The sequence below is a fragment of the Bombina bombina genome, chromosome 2 (genome assembly GCF_027579735.1).
Source record: "Bombina bombina isolate aBomBom1 chromosome 2, aBomBom1.pri, whole genome shotgun sequence".
Taxonomy (NCBI): domain Eukaryota; kingdom Metazoa; phylum Chordata; class Amphibia; order Anura; family Bombinatoridae; genus Bombina; species Bombina bombina.
In genome coordinates this window covers 1,218,955,375-1,218,972,764 of record NC_069500.1, presented here as the reverse complement: position 1 = coordinate 1,218,972,764, position 17,390 = coordinate 1,218,955,375, and the positions used below count along the sequence as shown (strand labels likewise).

At 40.2% G+C, this 17,390-nt stretch overlaps 1 pseudogene; it reads left to right on the top strand.

Annotated features, from left to right (window-relative positions):
* The first annotated feature begins 872 nt into the window (after positions 1-872).
* Positions 873-991, top strand: LOC128650870 (uncharacterized; annotated as a pseudogene).
* The last annotated feature ends 16,399 nt before the right edge of the window (positions 992-17,390 follow it).

Sequence of the window (17,390 nt, the reverse complement as noted above, 5' to 3'; positions counted from 1 at the left end):
ATTCTGGATAATAATTCACACCTCAGCATAGACTTAGCACTATAGCAAAATCCAGTATATAGAAGACAACAATATAACACCATTAGGAATATTGTAAGGGATATATAATACATAGTCACACATTTTTTAATATGACTAATATAGAGCTAAGATCGTGTAACATTATCATACACTTCTTACCATAATTAATATAAAGCTTAAATTGGGTAATAAGTATATAACGCAACAAATCTGTCTTTTATGTGGAATATTTTTCCTATACTTTTTGAGACTAGTAATAAGATCAAAATTGATACCTATATACACAAAATAAACTAGACCAAGATAGATAAGGGAATTTTTAACCATATCCCTATTACTATCCAATGATACTGAGCCTCTTAAACACACCCTTGTCCTACCCAATAGATATTACACTGCATAATTAAGCTATACCCAATAGAAATAGCCGAAAAAAGGTTTGTAGTCTGACAGTAAATTCTCTCCTCGTTCAGACCTTATAACACGATCAGCATAGATCGTGTAATAAGTAAAAGATGAAACTAGCAAGTCCGTCCTTTATATAGAATATGTCTTGTTTCCGCTTTTTATTCTCATATCTAAAGATTGGCATCTAGAAATGACATCTAAAAATGACACCTTAACATATACGCTAAAATGGCTTTATTATGACAGATAAGGGAATGTTTTAACAACATTCCGACTACTATCCAATGAAATTGAGCCTATTATACACACCCCTGCCCCATCCAATAGAAACCAAGCCCCTACTGAGATTATACCCACTAGAAACAGCTGAAAAACGGCTTGGAGATTACAGTAAACTCTCTTTCTTATCAGATCATGATGAGAAATAGGGCTAATACAGAAATGTCTACTGCCACACTTCCTTGAATGCACCCGATCCTGTCTGATCTTGGAAGTTAAGCAGGGCCAGGCCTGGTCAGTACCTGGATGGGAGACCGCCTGGGAACAACAGGTGCGGTAGGAACATTTTTTAAATAATAGATATGAAGTCATAACTAAAAAGGCTGGGTTTGTATATATATTTTTCCAAATTTGGAACATTGTATTCTAACATATGAATTTTCGTATTTTCTCTGAATAAAAGTGATCAGATGCAGACAGAGCTTGACAAAATAAGGATACCATCTAAATGCATTATAATGAATTTTTTAATCACAGATTTTTAAACTATAAAATATCGCCTAGATTTAGAGTTCTGCGTTAGCCGTCAAAACCAGCGTTAGGGGGTCCTAACGCTGGTTTTGGCCGCCCGCTGGTATTTAGAGTCAGTCAGGAAAGGGTCTAACGCTCACTTTCCAGACGTGACTTTTCCATACCGCAGATCCCCCTACGCCATTTGCGTAGCCTATCTTTTCAATGGGATCTTTCTAATGCCGGTATTTAGAGTCTTGGCTGAAGTGAGCGTTAGAAATCTAACAACAAGACTCCAGCCGCAGAGAAAAGCCAGGAGTTAAGAGCTTTCTGGGCTAGCGCTGGTTCATAAAGCTCTTAACTACTGTGCTCTAAAGTACACTAACACCCATAAACTACCTATGTACCCCTAAACCGAGGCCCCCCATATCGCCGCCACTCTATTATTTTTTTTTAACCCCTAATCTGCCGACCGCACACCGACGCAACCTACATTATCCCTATGTACCCCTAATCTGATGCTCCTAATATCGCCGACACCTACATAATATTTATTAACCCCTAATCTGCCCCCCCCCCCCAACGTCGCCGCTACCTTACCTACAATTATTAACCCCTAATCTGCCGACCGGACCTCACCGCTACTCTAATAAATGTATTAACCCCTAAAGCTAAGTCTAACCCTAACACCCCCCTAAGCTAAATATAATTTTTATCTAATTAAATAAAATAAATCTTATTAAATAAATGAATCCTATTTAAAGCTAAATACTTACCTGTAAAATAAACCCTAATATAGCTACAATATAAATAATAATTATATTGTAGCTATTTTAGGATTAATATTTATTTTACAGGCAACTTTGTATTTATTTTAACCAGGTACAATAGCTATTAAATAGTTAATAACTATTTAATAGTTACCTAGTTAAAATAATTACAAAAGTACCTGTAAAATAAATCCTAACCTAAGTTACAATTAAACCTAACACTACACTATCAATAAATTAATTAAATAAACTACCTACAATTATCTACAATTAAACCTAACACTACACTATCAATAAATACATTAAATACAAATACCTACAAATAAATACACTAACTAAAGTACAAAAAATAAAAAAAGAACTAAGTTACAAAAAAATAAAAAAAGAACTGTTACAAAAAATAATTTACAAACATTATAAAAATATTACAACAAATTTAAGCTAATTACAGCTACTCTAAGCCCCCTAATAAAATAACAAAGCCCCCCAAAATAAAAAAATACCCTACCCTATTCTAAAATAAAAATTGAAAAGCTCTTTTAACTTACCAGCCCTTAAAAGGGCCTTTTGCGGGGCATGCCCCAAAGAATTCTGCTCTTTTGTCTGTAGAAAAAACATACAATACCCCCCCAACATTACAACCCACCACCCACATACCCCTAATCTAACCCAAACCCACCTTAAATAAACTTAACACTAAGCCCCTGAAGATCTCCCTACCTTGTCTTCACCACGCCGGGTATCACCGATTCGTCCAGAAGAGGGTCCGAAGTCTTCATCCAATCCGGGCGATGTCTTCATCTAAGCGGGGGCTGAAGAGGTCCAGCCGGATGATGGACCTCTTCAGCCCCCGCTTGGATGAAGACATCACCCGGATTGGATGAAGACTTCGGACACTCTTCTGGACGGATCGGTGATACCCGGTGTGGTGAAGACAAGGTAGGGAGATCTTCAGGGGCTTAGTGTTAGGTTTATTTAAGGGGGGTTTGGGTTAGATTAGGGGTATGTGGGTGGTGGGTTGTAATGTTGGGGGGGGTGTATTGTATGTTTTTTTACAGGCAAAAGAGCAGAATTCTTTGTGGCATGCCCCACAAAAGGCCCTTTTAAGGGCTGGTAAGGTAAAAGAGCTTTTCAATTTTTATTTTAGAATAGGGTAGGGCATTTTTTTATTTTGGGGGGCTTTGTTATTTTATTAGGGGGCTTAGAGTAGGTGTAATTAGCTTAAAATTGTTGTAATATTTTTATAATGTTTGTAAATTATTTTTTTATTTTTTGTAACTTAGTTCTTTTTTTATTTTTTGTACTTTAGTTAGTGTATTTATCTGTATTTATTTGTAGGTATTTGTATTTAATTTATTTATTGATAGTGTAGTGTTAGGTTTAATTGTAGATAATTGTATGTAGTTTATTTAATTTATTTATTGATAGTGTAGTGTAAGGTTTAATTGTAGATAATTGTAGGTAGTTTATTTAATTAATTTATTAATAGTGCAGTGTTAGGTTTAATTGTAACTTAGGTTAGGATTTATTTTACAGGTACTTTTGTAATTATTTTAACTAGGTAACTATTAAATAGTTATTAACTATTTAATAGCTATTGTACCTGGTTAAAATAAATACAAAATTGCCTGTAAAATAAATATTAATCCTAAAATAGCTACAATATAATAATTATTTATATTGTAGCTATATTAGGGTTTATTTTACAGGTAAGTATTTATCTTTAAATAGGATTAATTTATTAAATAAGATTTATTTTATTTCGTTAGATAAAAATTATATTTATCTTACGGGGGTGTTAGTGTTAGGGTTAGATTTAGCTTTAGGGGTTAATACATTTATTAGAGTAGCGTTGAGGTCCGGTCAGCAGATTAGGGGTTAATAATTGTAGGTAGGTATCGGCGATGTTGGGGGCAGCAGATTAGGGGTTAATAAATATAATATAGGGGTCAGCGGGGGTTAGGAGCAGCAGATTAGGGGTTCATAGGGATAACGTAGGTTGCGGCGGTGTAGGGCAGATTAGGGGTTAAAAATAATATGCAGGTGTCAGCGACAGCGGGGTCGGCAGATTAGGGGTTAATAAGTGTAAGGCTAGGGGTGTTTAGACTCGGGGTGCATGTTAGGGTGTTAGGTGCAGACTTAGGAAGTGTTTCCCCATAGGAAACAATGGGGCTGCGTTAGGAGCTGAACGCTGCTTTTTTGTAGGTGTTTGGTTTTTTTTCAGCTCAAACTGCCCCATTGTTTCCTATGGGGGAATTGTGCACGAGCACGTTTTTGAAGCTGGCCGCGTCCGTAAGCAACGCTGGTATTGAGAGTTGCAGTGGCGGTAAATTATGCTCTACGCTCCCTTTTTGGAGCCTAACGCAGCCCTTCTATGAAATCTAAATACCAGCGGTATTTAAAAGGTGCGGGGGGAAAAAAGCACGCGTTAGCTAACGCACCCCTTTGGCCGCAGAACTCTAAATCTAGCCGTTTATGTTTTAAACACACATTTAAGGTCAGTAAAACAGGAACTGCTTAACAAACACTTCCTGTTCCACAATTTTATGGCCAGCAATCAGTCTGGTATAAAAAGACCACTACTAACACCATAAAACCAGTCTTGATAAAGGTCTCTTTGTGACCGAAACGCGTCGACTGGTAAGCACAATTTCATTTTCTATTGATCTAAAAACAATCTACACCATCATATCTTTCTTTTACAGAAAGATCATCCAGGGATTATAGCAAAATATTTGCCAAGAAGATAGAATTTTGGGTTGGAAAAAGGCTAGCAAGTACTGACACTGCTATTCAGTATAAAACACTTGGAAAATCACCATAACTATTGCTGTTAGGATGCACAACACTTTAAGGATTATTGTTTTTTCTTAAAGAGACACACTACTTATTATAATTTTTGTTGGATTATTTTTTGGACTATTATTTACATTTATATAAGTCATTATTTGAACACACCACAATGTTTTTATAAATTTTTGGTTTTTCATTTTTCACAATCTCTGTTCTTAATTCACATTTTTTGAAGATCAACCTAATTTTTTTGACCATTAATAAGTCTTGTACACTAATTTTTGCACACAACTTTTTTGATACACATTTTTTACATTGGCATATTGTTGTCACAATATTTTTTACTTGACAATGCGTATGTGTTAAACACAGAGTTAAAGGTCTTACTCAGAGCCTTACACATTAGTTACTATTGGCAATATTTAGGAGCATTGCATAGAATCGAGAACATTATTGGTTAGATAATATTATATAACGGACTAATATATTTCACCTATTATGTGTATGTGGTAAACACAAAGTTGAATTTTTGTTGTGAGCCTTATACTAAATTTGGAATTTTTTATGATTATTATTTTTTTTTTTATATAAATTTTTTTATTGAGGTTTTGCACAATAAAACATAAGACATATATCGCCTCTTTGATAACCAAAGGAGATAATAAATACTATTAGACAACATATATCAACAATCACAATGTTCAGCATAGATAGGCAGATGGAACCTCGATTTTTTGGTGTATTAGCATAAGTGTCTGACCTAGCGAAGGCTAATTTTTAAGCCAAATGGCCAATTAGTATAGTAGCTAACTGATGGTCAAGTAGATAGCTCTTAAAGAGCTATAACAAGAGTAGAAGTGAATACACTTTATGGGGGGGGGGGTGAATTTCAGCGGGTGAGCACTGCTCTTAAAACGAGGGGGGGGGTTCTGGGGTGGCGGAGCCATATACACAAGTTCTTTAATATAATAACTTTACTCTGGAGTATCCTTGGAGACCGTATAGCCAGTTAGAGCATACAGTATAAGTAAAACTTAAGAGGCTGACATCTGATTATACATGTGTGACAGAATGAAGGTATATAATAGGTCAAACAAATGTCTAATCTAGAATTGCAGCGTTGCATTCGCTGATATAACTCGGTAGATAAGAGAGTAGCATTAAACAATCAATTTGTTATTAAACCAATACTATGCCATGTCCATAAACTCAAATAAATGGAGCAAAAGAAACATGTAAAAAAAAAAAAACATTTTTCAGTTTCATAAAGCCTTATGCATACATATTAAACATTTATATCAAGAGTAATTCATACTAAATCCAAACTACCATTAATAAAATAATTTTACTTTGATAAGTTGACATGCCTGTTCTAACTTCATTGGTGAAGGATCTATCATGGTGGAGTGCAAGTGTCTGTCTATTTCTGGATAATGGCGCATTTAGCAAAGTGCTCATAGCCAATGTCAATGTAGGGGCATCATGCCCACGCTAGGGCAAGCAGCTTTGCAGCATTGTAGCTAGTATTACATAAGCCCATGACCAAACATTATATTCCTATCTCCATACCTATAAGCATATGTCTATGTAGCTCATTAAATACTTCGTGACTTAGGATTGTATAAACATATTCATAAGATAATACAATGCCATATACGTCTAGCAATAACTAAGTAGTGGGGTTTCCTAGTTTATGAACGCAATAGCACAGTGCAGTGTGATATGGCATAAAAAAAAGAATGCAATCCGCTGTTATAGAACTGCAGTGCAAAGAGTAGCCATGTTGTGGGGCACTTAAGGCATATTACATGAAAAGTAGGGTAACTGTGTCATCATTCAACTAAGAGTAGTAAAAACGGTGAGTATTAGGACCATGCGTTAGCATAGTGAAGATATCTAAAAATAGTTCCTATAATGTAATAGAGTTACATCCCAAAACAGCCTATACAAACATAATGTATCCATGAATTAGTAGTGTCTCTACAGTTGGCAGAGCCAGTTTATAAAAGTATGTGCATTTATAAAACCTACGAATATACTAGAGAGACGTCACATTTAGGCGTGAAAGAGAGTAGGAGCAGTAGCTATAACTGCATGAGCTTACTCAGAGTGTCATTCAGGGTATTAACATTATCCATGCCCAGTGGTGAGCTAAGGACACAATGCGGTCCTGAAATATCAATATACAAAATATAAGCAGTACAGAAAAAAAAAACATTACTCCAAAGTCACGTAATCAGGATAGCACGAGTAGGACTCGTAAAAACCTAGGTATAGTACAATATATATACTTTTTTTTCTTTTTTTTTCTCCCCCCAATAGAAACCCCACATTGACAGCTTATACAGACAAGCAATTAACATTCTTATATGAAGCATTAAATTATATAAAGCTAGCTTCACTCAGCCTTATTAATCTAGACTGACTTATGGGGTAACCTAAGGTAAAACCTAGGTATAACAAGCTATAGGTAATAGCCCCATAGATATCTATGAGACACAGTTTGAATATATAGTGGATACCAGCACCATAAACCCTAAAGACACAGTGACTGGATTAGGGGTACTTCAGTTTATCGGTTAGGTATTCCAGGCTCATTAAATAAAAGTAGCAGCTTCTGCATGCAAATAAGATCCTCAAACCCTAGCAGCCTGGGGATCACTAGTTTGTAACAGGCTTAATCAACAGTATAAGCTGTAACTTAATAAACATAGGACCAAACATGGGAAGGCTATATAAAATGTGAGTGTCTCAAGCAAATGTTCAACGTTAAGAAAGTTCATACTGTCTTTGAGAGCTTATTAAAGGTGTTACTGTGATCTTGAGTCAGCGTCTGAAAATGTCCTTAGGTCTAGCCGGGGAGCAGAGGCACCAAACCTGGATTATGTCTGACCATCAACCTATTCCACATGGGGCTTGCTGGGATGCATAGTGTAACAGGGTAGGTGAAAAAACAGAGTCTGAGACCATTACCCTCAGACAAAAGGAGAGTTGAGAATTATTTGGAGAGCCCAGATCAGCTATATTAGTATGGGAAAGCAATACAAACAATGAATGAGCCTGCGTGAGGACCGTCACCTCAGAAAGCCAGCCCGGCTTAGTAAATGCATTATGTCCCATGTCAGTGTATGCAGGATTCTTACACAAGCGTGCCGGGTAATCAGCGTTGCAGAGTGTATCCTCCTTGATATCTGTGGCACTAACCGCAGGCTTTTTGCTCTTCTCCACAGGGTGCAGAGCCAAGAGAGACCCCGCACACAGCACTATAGACTCCGTGTCAGAGGATGCAAAAGGAATGGCGCCATCTTGTAGGTGCTTGAACTCTCCTTGGGCATATAGATCTCCTGATTGCTGTGCCGGCGCAGGAGTTCTGTTTTGAGCGCAAAGTGTGACCTCCGCTTCCGTAACATGGCCACTACACAGCAGAATCGGTCTCACCGTGATACCGGCTATTCTAGGCATAACTTCTTCCGTCGCCTCTCTTATCTGTTCCTCGCGTGAAGGGTGTTGCTTGCTGTGAGTTGGTAGCTTTTTATTATCCCTACTGCCCTGCGACAGGGACATCTGTTGATCCACCGTGAACCTCAAGCAGGCTGATAATGTCTCATATCCAGCATCCAGTTGTAGATTAAGGTTCCACAGTGCCTCATATATATCTGCGGAGTCTCCCTCCATATCTGACACCACACCTGTTATAGGCCACAGCGGCCTAGGCATTTATCAATTAGCGGAGGAGAGTAGGATGAATATCTGACTCGATCAAAGAGTAAGGCAATTCACAATCACTGCAAGATCAGTCCTGCTTACACACTATTAGAGTTGAGGCAAATTACAATGAATAAATCGCAATCTGCCATTATTTTAGGTAAATCTTTGCAGGAGCTCTCTAAAACACGTCTTTTCTGCTTGGCTGCTGGCTCCGCCCCTTTTATGATTATTTTTTAAGAGCAATGTTTGCACAATTTTAAATGCCATATCTGCTATATAACTATTTGTTTTAATTATTCATTTAGCTATTATTGCTGTATAAATTTGTGTATGTGTATGCGGTAAACACAAAGTTGAGAGGTGTTCTTACGCTGTGTAGAAGACCTCTATACCATGGGTGTAATCTGTCCAGTTCCAAAACTAGAGCAGGGACAGGGGTTTTACTCAAATCTGTTTGTGGTTCCCAAAAAAGAGGGAACCTTCAGACCGATTTTAGATCTCAAATGTCTAAACAAATTTCTCAGAGTCCCATCGTTCAAGATGGAGACCATACGAACAATTTTACCAATGATCCAGGAGGGTCAATATATGACCACCATGGACTTGAAGGATGCGTATCTTCACATTCCTATCCACAAAGATCATCACCAGTTTCTCAGGTTCGCCTTCCTGGACAAACATTACCAGTTTGTGGCCCTCCCTTTCGGGTTGGCAACAGCTCCCAGAATTTTCACAAAAGTGCTAGGGTCCCTTCTGGCGGTTGTAAGGCCACGAGGCATAGCAGTGGTGCCCTATCTGGATGATATTTTGATTCAGGCGTTAACTTACCAGCTAGCCAAATCTCACATGAACGTCGTGTTGGCTTTTCTAAGGACTCACGGGTGGAAGGTGAATATACAAAAGAGTTCACTAGTTCCACTGATAAGAGTCCCATTCCTAGGAACTCTGATAGACTCGGTAGACATGAACATTTTTCTGACAGAGGTCAGAAAGTCAAAGATCCTAACTACTTGCCGAGCACTTCCTTCCATTCCTCAGCCATCAGTGGCGCAGTGTATGGAGGTCATTGGGTTAATAGTAGCGGCAATGGACATCATTCCGTTTGCTCGCTTACATCTCAGAACACTGCAGCTGTGCATGCTCAGACAGTGGAATGGGGATTATGTGGATTTATCTTCTCGGATAAATCTGGATCTAGAGACCAGAGACTCTCTTCTTTGGTGGTTGTCACAGGACCATCTGTCCCAGGGAATGTGCTTCTGCAGGCCAGAATGGGTCATAGTGACGACGGACGCCAGCCTCTTGGGCTGGGGTGCAGTCTGGAATTCCCTGAAGGCTCAGGGTGTTTGGACTCAGGAGGAGTCCCTATTACCAATAAATATTCTGGAACTGAGAGCAAAATTCAACGCGCTCCAAGCAATGCCTCAGTTGGCTTTGGCCAAATTCATAAGATTCCAGTCGGACAATATAACGACTGTAGCATATATCAATCATCAAGGGGGAACAAAGAGTTCTCTAGCGATTTCAGAGGTTTCCAAAATAATTTGACGGGCAGAGACTCACTCTTGCCATCTATCAGCAATCTATATCCCAGGAGTAGAGAACTGGGAAGCAGATTTTCTAAGTCGTCAGACTTTTCATCCGGGGGAGTGGGAGCTCCATCCGGAGGTGTCTGTCAATGGGGCACACCGGAATTGTGTCTGATGGCATCTCGTCAGAATGCCAAACTTCCTTGTTACGGGTCCAGATCAAGGGATCCCCAAGCAGTACTGATAGATGCTCTAGCAGTACCTTGGTCGTTCAACCTGGCTTATGTGTTTCCTCCTTTTCCTCTCCTACCTCGTCTGATTGCAAGAATTAAACAGGAGAGGGCTTCGGTAATCTTGATAGCGCCTGCGTGGCCACGCAGGACTTGGTATGCAGACCTGGTGGATATGTCATCTCTGCCACCATGGAAACTGCCACTGAGACAGGACCTTCTAATTCAAGGTCCGTTCCAACATCCAAATCTAAATTCTCTGCAACTGACTGCCTGGAGATTGAACGCTTGATTTTATCTAAGCGGGGATTCTCTGAGTCGGTCATTGATACCTTGATTCAGGAAAATTTACCATAAGATATGGCATAAATATCTTTATTGGCGCAAATCCAAGGACTACTCATGGAGTTGGATTAGGATTCCTAGGATTTTGTCCTTTCTCCAAGAAGGATTGGAGAAGGGATTGTCGGCTAGTTCCTTAAAGGGATAAAATTTATGCTTTGTAAATTTTACTACACAAACGTCTGGCGGATGTCCCAGACGTTCAGTCTTTTTATCAGGCTTTAGTTAGAATCAAGCCTGTGTTTAAACCTGTTGCTCCGCCATGGAGTTTGAATTTAGTTCTAAATGTGCTTCAAGGGGTTCCGTTTGAACCCATGCATTCCATAGATATTAAGCTGTTATCTTGGAAAGTTTCTATCTCTTCGGCTCAAAGAGTTTCTGAGCTTTCTGCGTTACAATGTTACTCGCCTTATCTTATATTCCATTCTGATAAGGTGGTTTTGGGTACTAAACCTGCATTCCTTCCTAAGGTTGTTTCAAATAAGAATATTAATCAGGAAATTGTTGTTCCTTCTCTGTGTCCTAATCCTTCTAAGAAGGAGCGTCTGTTACATAACTTGGACGTGGTTCGTGCCTTGAAGTTTTACTTACAAGCGACCAAGGATTTCCATCAAACATCTTCCCTATTTGTTGTTTATTCTGGAAAGTGTAGGGGTCAAAAAGCTACGGCTACCTCTCTTTCTTTTTGGCTTAAAAGCATCATCCGTTTGGCATATGAGACTGCTGGACAGCAGCCTCCTGAAAAAATTACAGCTCATTCTACTAGAGCGGTGGCTTCCACATGGGCTTTTAAAAACTATGCTTCTGTTGAACAGATTTGTAAGGCTGCGACTTGGTCCTCCCTTCATACCTTTTCCAAATTTTCAAAATTTGATAATTTTGCTTCTTCTGAGGCTTTTTTTGGGAGAAAAGTTCTTCAAGCAGCGGTGCCTTCCGTTTAGGTATCTGTCTTGTCCCTCCCGTTCCTCCGTGTCCTGTTGCTTTGGTATTGTATCCCACAAGTAAGGATGAATCCGTGGACTCGCTGTATCTAGTAGAAGAAAAGGAAATTTATGCTTACCTGATAAATTGATTTCTTCTACGATACGACGAGTCCACGGCCATCCCTGTCATTTATATAGATTATATTTTTGTTTTCAAACTTCAGTCACCTCTGCACCTTTTTAGTTTCTCCTTTTTCTTCCTATACCTTCGGTCGAATGACTGGGGGGTGGAGTCAAGGGAGGAGCAATATAGACAGCTCTGCTGTGGTGCTCTTTGCCACTTCCTGTTAGCAGGAGGATAATATCCCACAAGTAAGGATGAATCCGTGGACTCGTCGTATCGTAGAAGAAATCAATTTATCAGGTAAGCATAAATTTCCTTTTATTAACCCCTAATCTGCTGCCCCCAACATCGCCGAACCCTACATTATATTTATTAACCCCTAATCTGCTGCCCCCAACATCGCCGAATCCTACATTATATTTATTAACCCCTAATCTGCTGCCCCCAACGTCACCGCCACTATAATAAGTTTATTAACCCCTAAACCTAAGTCTAACCCTAACACCCCCCTACCTTAAATATAATTTCTCTTGTAAGATGTATCGAGTCCATGGATTCATCCTTACTTGTGGGATATTCTCCTTCCCTACAGGAAGTGGCAGAGAGAGCACTCACAGCAGAGCTGTCTATATAGCTCCCCCCTTAGCTCCACCCCCCAGTCATTCTCTCTGCCTGCTTAACTGCTAGGAAGGGCAAAGAGCTATGTGGTGACTAAGATGTTAGATTTTTACTTCTCAAGCAAAAGTTTATTATTTTAAATGGTATCAGTGTGTACTATTTACTCTCTGGCAGAAAAGGGATGAAGATTTCTGCAAGGAGGATGATGATCTTAGCACTTTGTAACTAAGATCCACTGCTGTTCTCACAAGGCCTGAAGAGTATTGGAAAACTTCAGTTGGGAGAACAGTTTGCAGGCTAAGCTGCATATGAGGTATGTTTAGTCTATTTTTTCTAGACAGACTGTGTTAATTCTAGAAAAGGCTGGCAATATCCCCATGAGGGAAGGGTAAGCTGTATTCAGTTACTTTAATAGGAATTTCAGCTTGCTTGAAGGGCTCATTAGTTACTGGTGACACTGTTAGGAAAAAACGTTTTGTTTTTTGATGCATTTGTAACGTTTTTTGAAGGGACTAAAGAGGTCATTGTGGCTTGGTTTTGAGTTTTGTAACTCACATGGTTAATTTAGAGACACTCTGGTGTTTCTCTGATAGGCCTCAAAACATCGAGTGAGGTGGGAGGGGCCTATTTTCGCGCCTCAGTTGCGCAGTTTCCTTTCCTCTGAGACATATCACTGCTTCTCCTGTCGTTTCTGCTGTGTTTGAGGGTTGTTAAAGAAGTTTTTTCCCCCACAAATCGTTCTGAAGGGCAGGTAGGAGCCACAGCAAAGTTGTGGCATGGTGCTGAAAGTCTATTTTACTGGGTTTAAAGTTTTTTCAATCCGTTTTTGCCATTAAAGGGTTAATTGTTTATTTGCATAGCTGTGCAAAGTTACTAAGCCTTTATAATGCTACTGTAAAAATTTTGTTAAGTTTACTGCTTTTTTACACTGTTTTGCAGAACTGGTGCAGCTTTTTTTCTCTTAAAGGAACAGTACCGTTTTATTTCTAAGTGTTTTTTACTTTGATTACAGTGTTTTCCAAGCTTGCTTGTTACATTACTAGCCTGTTTAACATGTCTGACACCAAGGAAAATCCTTGTTTAATATGTTTGGAAGCCATTGTGAAACCCCCTCTTAGAATGTGTCCCAATTGTACTGATATGTCTATAAACTATAAAGAACATATATTAGCACTTAAAAATAGAGCAATAGATGATTCTCAGTCAGAAGTAAATGAGGGTTCGCCATCTAGCTCTCCCCAAGTGTCACAACCAGTAACGCCCGCACAAGTGACGCCAAGTACCTCTAGTGCGTCAAATTCTTTTACTTTACAAGACATGGCCACAGTTATGAATACAACCCTCACAGAGGTTTTATCTAGACTGCCTGGTTTACAAGGAAAGCCGGACAGCTCTGGGTTTAGAAAATATGCTGAGCCGTCTGACGTTTTAGTAGCCGTATCTGATATGCCCTCACAATGCTCTGAAGTAGGGGTGAGGGATTTGTTATCTGAGGGAGAAATTTCTGATTCAGGAAAGACGCTTCCTCAGACAGATTCTGATATGACGGCCTTTAAATTTAAGCTTGAACACCTCCGCTTATTGCTCAGGGAGGTATTAGCAACTCTAGATGATTGTGACCCTATAGTGGTTCCAGAGAAATTGTGTAAAATGGATAAATACTTAGAGGTTCCTGTTTACACTGATGTTTTTCCAGTTCCTAAGAGGATTGTGAATATTATTACTAAGGAGTGGGATAGACCAGGTATTCCATTCTCTCCTCCTCCTGTTTTTAAGAAAATGTTTCCCATATCTGACACCATGCGGGACTTGTGGCAGACAGTCCCTAAGGTGGAGGGAGCTATTTCTACTCTGTCTAAGCGTACAACTATACCTATCGAAGACAGTTGTGCTTTCAAAGATCCTATGGATAAAAAATTAGAGGGTCTCCTGAAGAAACTTTTTGTTCATCAGGGTTTTTCTCTTCAACCTATAGCGTGCATTGTTCCTGTAACTACTGCAGCTGCTTTCTGGTTTGAGGCTCTAGAAGAGGCTCTTCAGATGAAGACTCCATTAGAGGAGATTATGGACAGAATCAAGGCCCTTAAATTGGCTAATTCTTTTATTACAGATGCCGCTTTTCAACTGGCTAAATTAGCGGCAAATAAGTTATGGCTTAAGTCCTGGTCTGCTGATGTGTCATCAAAATCTAAACTTTTGAACATCCCTTTCAAAGGAAAGACCCTATTCGGGCCTGAACTGAAAGAGATTATTTCAGATATCACTGGAGGGAAAGGTCATGCCCTTCCTCAGGATAGATCAAATAAGATGAAGATCAAACAAAATAATTTTCGTTCCTTTCGGAACTTCAAGAGTGGTTCCATTTCGGCTTCCTCTGCTGCAAAGCAAGAGGGGAATTTTGCCCAATCCAAGTCAGTCTGGAGACCTAACCAGGCTTGGAACAAGGATAAACAGGCCGAGAAGCCTGCAGCTGCTTCTAAGACAGCATGAAGGGGTAGCCCCCGATCCGGGACCGGATCTAGTAGGTGGCAGACTCTCTCTCTTTGCTCAGGCTTGGGCAAGAGATGTTCACGATCCCTGGGCTTTAGAAATTGTGTCTCAGGGATATCTTCTGGAATTCAAAGACTCCCTTCCACGGGGGAGATTTCATATTTCTCGATTGTCTGTAAACCAGACAAAGAGAGAGGCGTTCTTACGCTGTGTAGAAGATCTGCTTACCATGGGGGTGATCCGCCCAGTCCCAAAAGAGGAACAGGGACTAGGGTTCTACTCAAACCTGTTTGTGGTTCCCAAAAAAGAGGGAACTTTCAGACCAATCTTGGATCTCAAAATTCTAAACAAGTTCCTCAGGGTTCCATCATTCAAGATGGAGACCATTCAGACTATTCTGCCTCTGATCCAGGAAGGTCACTATATGAGACTACCGTGGACTTAAAGGATGCGTATCTAGACATCCCTATTCACAGAAATCATCATCAATTTCTCAGATTTGCCTTTCTAAACAGGCATTACCAGTTTGTGGCTCTTCCCTTCGGGTTAGCCACGGCTCCAAGAATTTTCACAAAGGTGCTAGGGTCCCTTCTGGCGGTTCTACGACCTCGGGGCATAGCAGTGGCACCTTATCTAGATGACATCTTAATTCAGGCGTCGACTTTTCAGCTAGCCAAGTCTCACACGGACATTGTGTTGGCTTTTCTGAGATCTCACGGGTGGAAGGTGAACATATAAAAAGAGTTCTCTCTTCCCTCTCAAAAGAGTTTCCTTCCTAGGGACTCTGATAGACTCGGTAGAAATGAAAATATTTCTGATGGAGGTCAGAAAATCAAAACTCTTAACCACTCTTCATTCCATTCCTTGGCCATCTGTGACTCAATGTATGGAGGTAATGGGACTCATGGTAGCGGCAATGGACATAGTTCCTTTTGACCGCCGACATCTCAGAACACTGCAACTATGCATGCTCAAACAGTGGAATGGGGATTATGCAGATTTATCTTCTCAACTGCATCTGGACCAGGAGACAAGAGATTCTCTTCTCTGGTGGTTGTCTCAGGACCACCTGTCTCACGGAATGTACTTCCACAGGCTAGAGTGGCTCATTGTAACGACAGATACCAGCCTGCTAGGCTGGGGTGCAGTCTGGAACTCCCTGAAAGCACAGGGTTTATGGTCTCGGGAGGAATCTCTTCTTCCGATAAACATCCTAGAACTGAGAGCGTTATTAAAGGCGCTTCAGGCGTGGCCTCAGCTTGCTGCAGCCAAATTCATCAGGTTTCAGTCGGACAACATCACGACTGTAGCTTATATCAATCATCAAGGAGGAACAAGGAGTTCTCTAGCGATGATGGAGGTAACCAAAATAATCCGATGGGCAGAGGATCACTCTTGCCATCTCTCAGCAATCCACATTCCAGGAGTAGAGAACTGGGAGGCGGATTTTCTAAGTCATCAGACTTTTCATCCGGGGGAGTGGGAACTCCATCCGGAGGTATTTGCTCAGCTGATTCAGCTATGGGGCACACCAGAATTGGATCTGATGGCGTTGCGTCAGAATGCCAAACTTCTTTGTTACGGGTCCAGGTCCCGGGATCCCAAGGCGGTACTGATAGATGCTCTAGCAGTACCTTGGTCCTTCAATCTGGCCTATGTTTTTCCACCGCTTCCTCTCCTTCCACGTCTGGTTGCCAGAATCAAGCAGGAGAGAGCTTCGATGATTCTGATAGCACCTGCGTGGCCACGCAGGACTTGGTATGCAGACCTAATGGGCATGTCTTCGGTTCCACCATGGACCCTGCCAATGAGGCGGGACCTTCTAATCCAAGGTCCGTTCTCACATCCAAATCTAGTTTCTCTGCGTCTGACTGCTTGGAGATTGAACGCCTAGTTCTATCAAAGCGTGGGTTCTCTGAGTCGGTCATTGATACCCTGATTCAGGCTAGAAAGCCTGTCACCAGGAAGATCTATCATAAGATTTGGCACAAATATCTTTTTTGGTGTGAATCCAAAGGTTACTCGTGGAGTAAGATTAGGATTCCTAGAATATTGTCTTTTCTCCAAGAGGGTTTGGAGAAGGGATTATCAGCTAGTTCTCTAAAAGGACAAATATCTGCTTTGTCTATTCTACTGCACAAACGTCTGGCAGATGTCCCAGACGGTCAAACTTTTAGTCAGGCTTTGGTCAGAATTAAGCCTGTATTTAAGCCTGCTGCTCCGCCTTGGAGCCTAAACTTAGTCCTTAGAGTTCTTCAAGGGGTTCCATTTGAACCTATGCATTCCATAGATATTAAATTTCTATCTTGGAAAGTTTTGTTCTTAGTTGCTATCTCTTCGGCTTGAAGAGTTTCTGAGCGATCTGCTTTACAGTGTGATTCCCCTTATCTTATTTTCCATTCAGATAAGGTGGTTTTGCATACCAAACCTAGTTTTCTTCCTAAGGTTGTTTCTAATAAGAATATCAATCAAGAGATTGTTGTTCCTTTTCTGTGTCCTAATCCTTCATCAAAGAAGGAACGTCTGTTGCACAATCTTGATGTGGTTCGTGCTTTAAAGTTCTACTTACAAGCAACTAAAGATTTCCGTCAAACATCTTCATTGTTTGTTGTTTATTCTGGTAAATGGAGAGGTCAAAGGGCTACAGCTACCTCTCTTTCCTTTTGGCTGAAAAGCATCATCCGTTTGGCCTATGAGACTGCTGG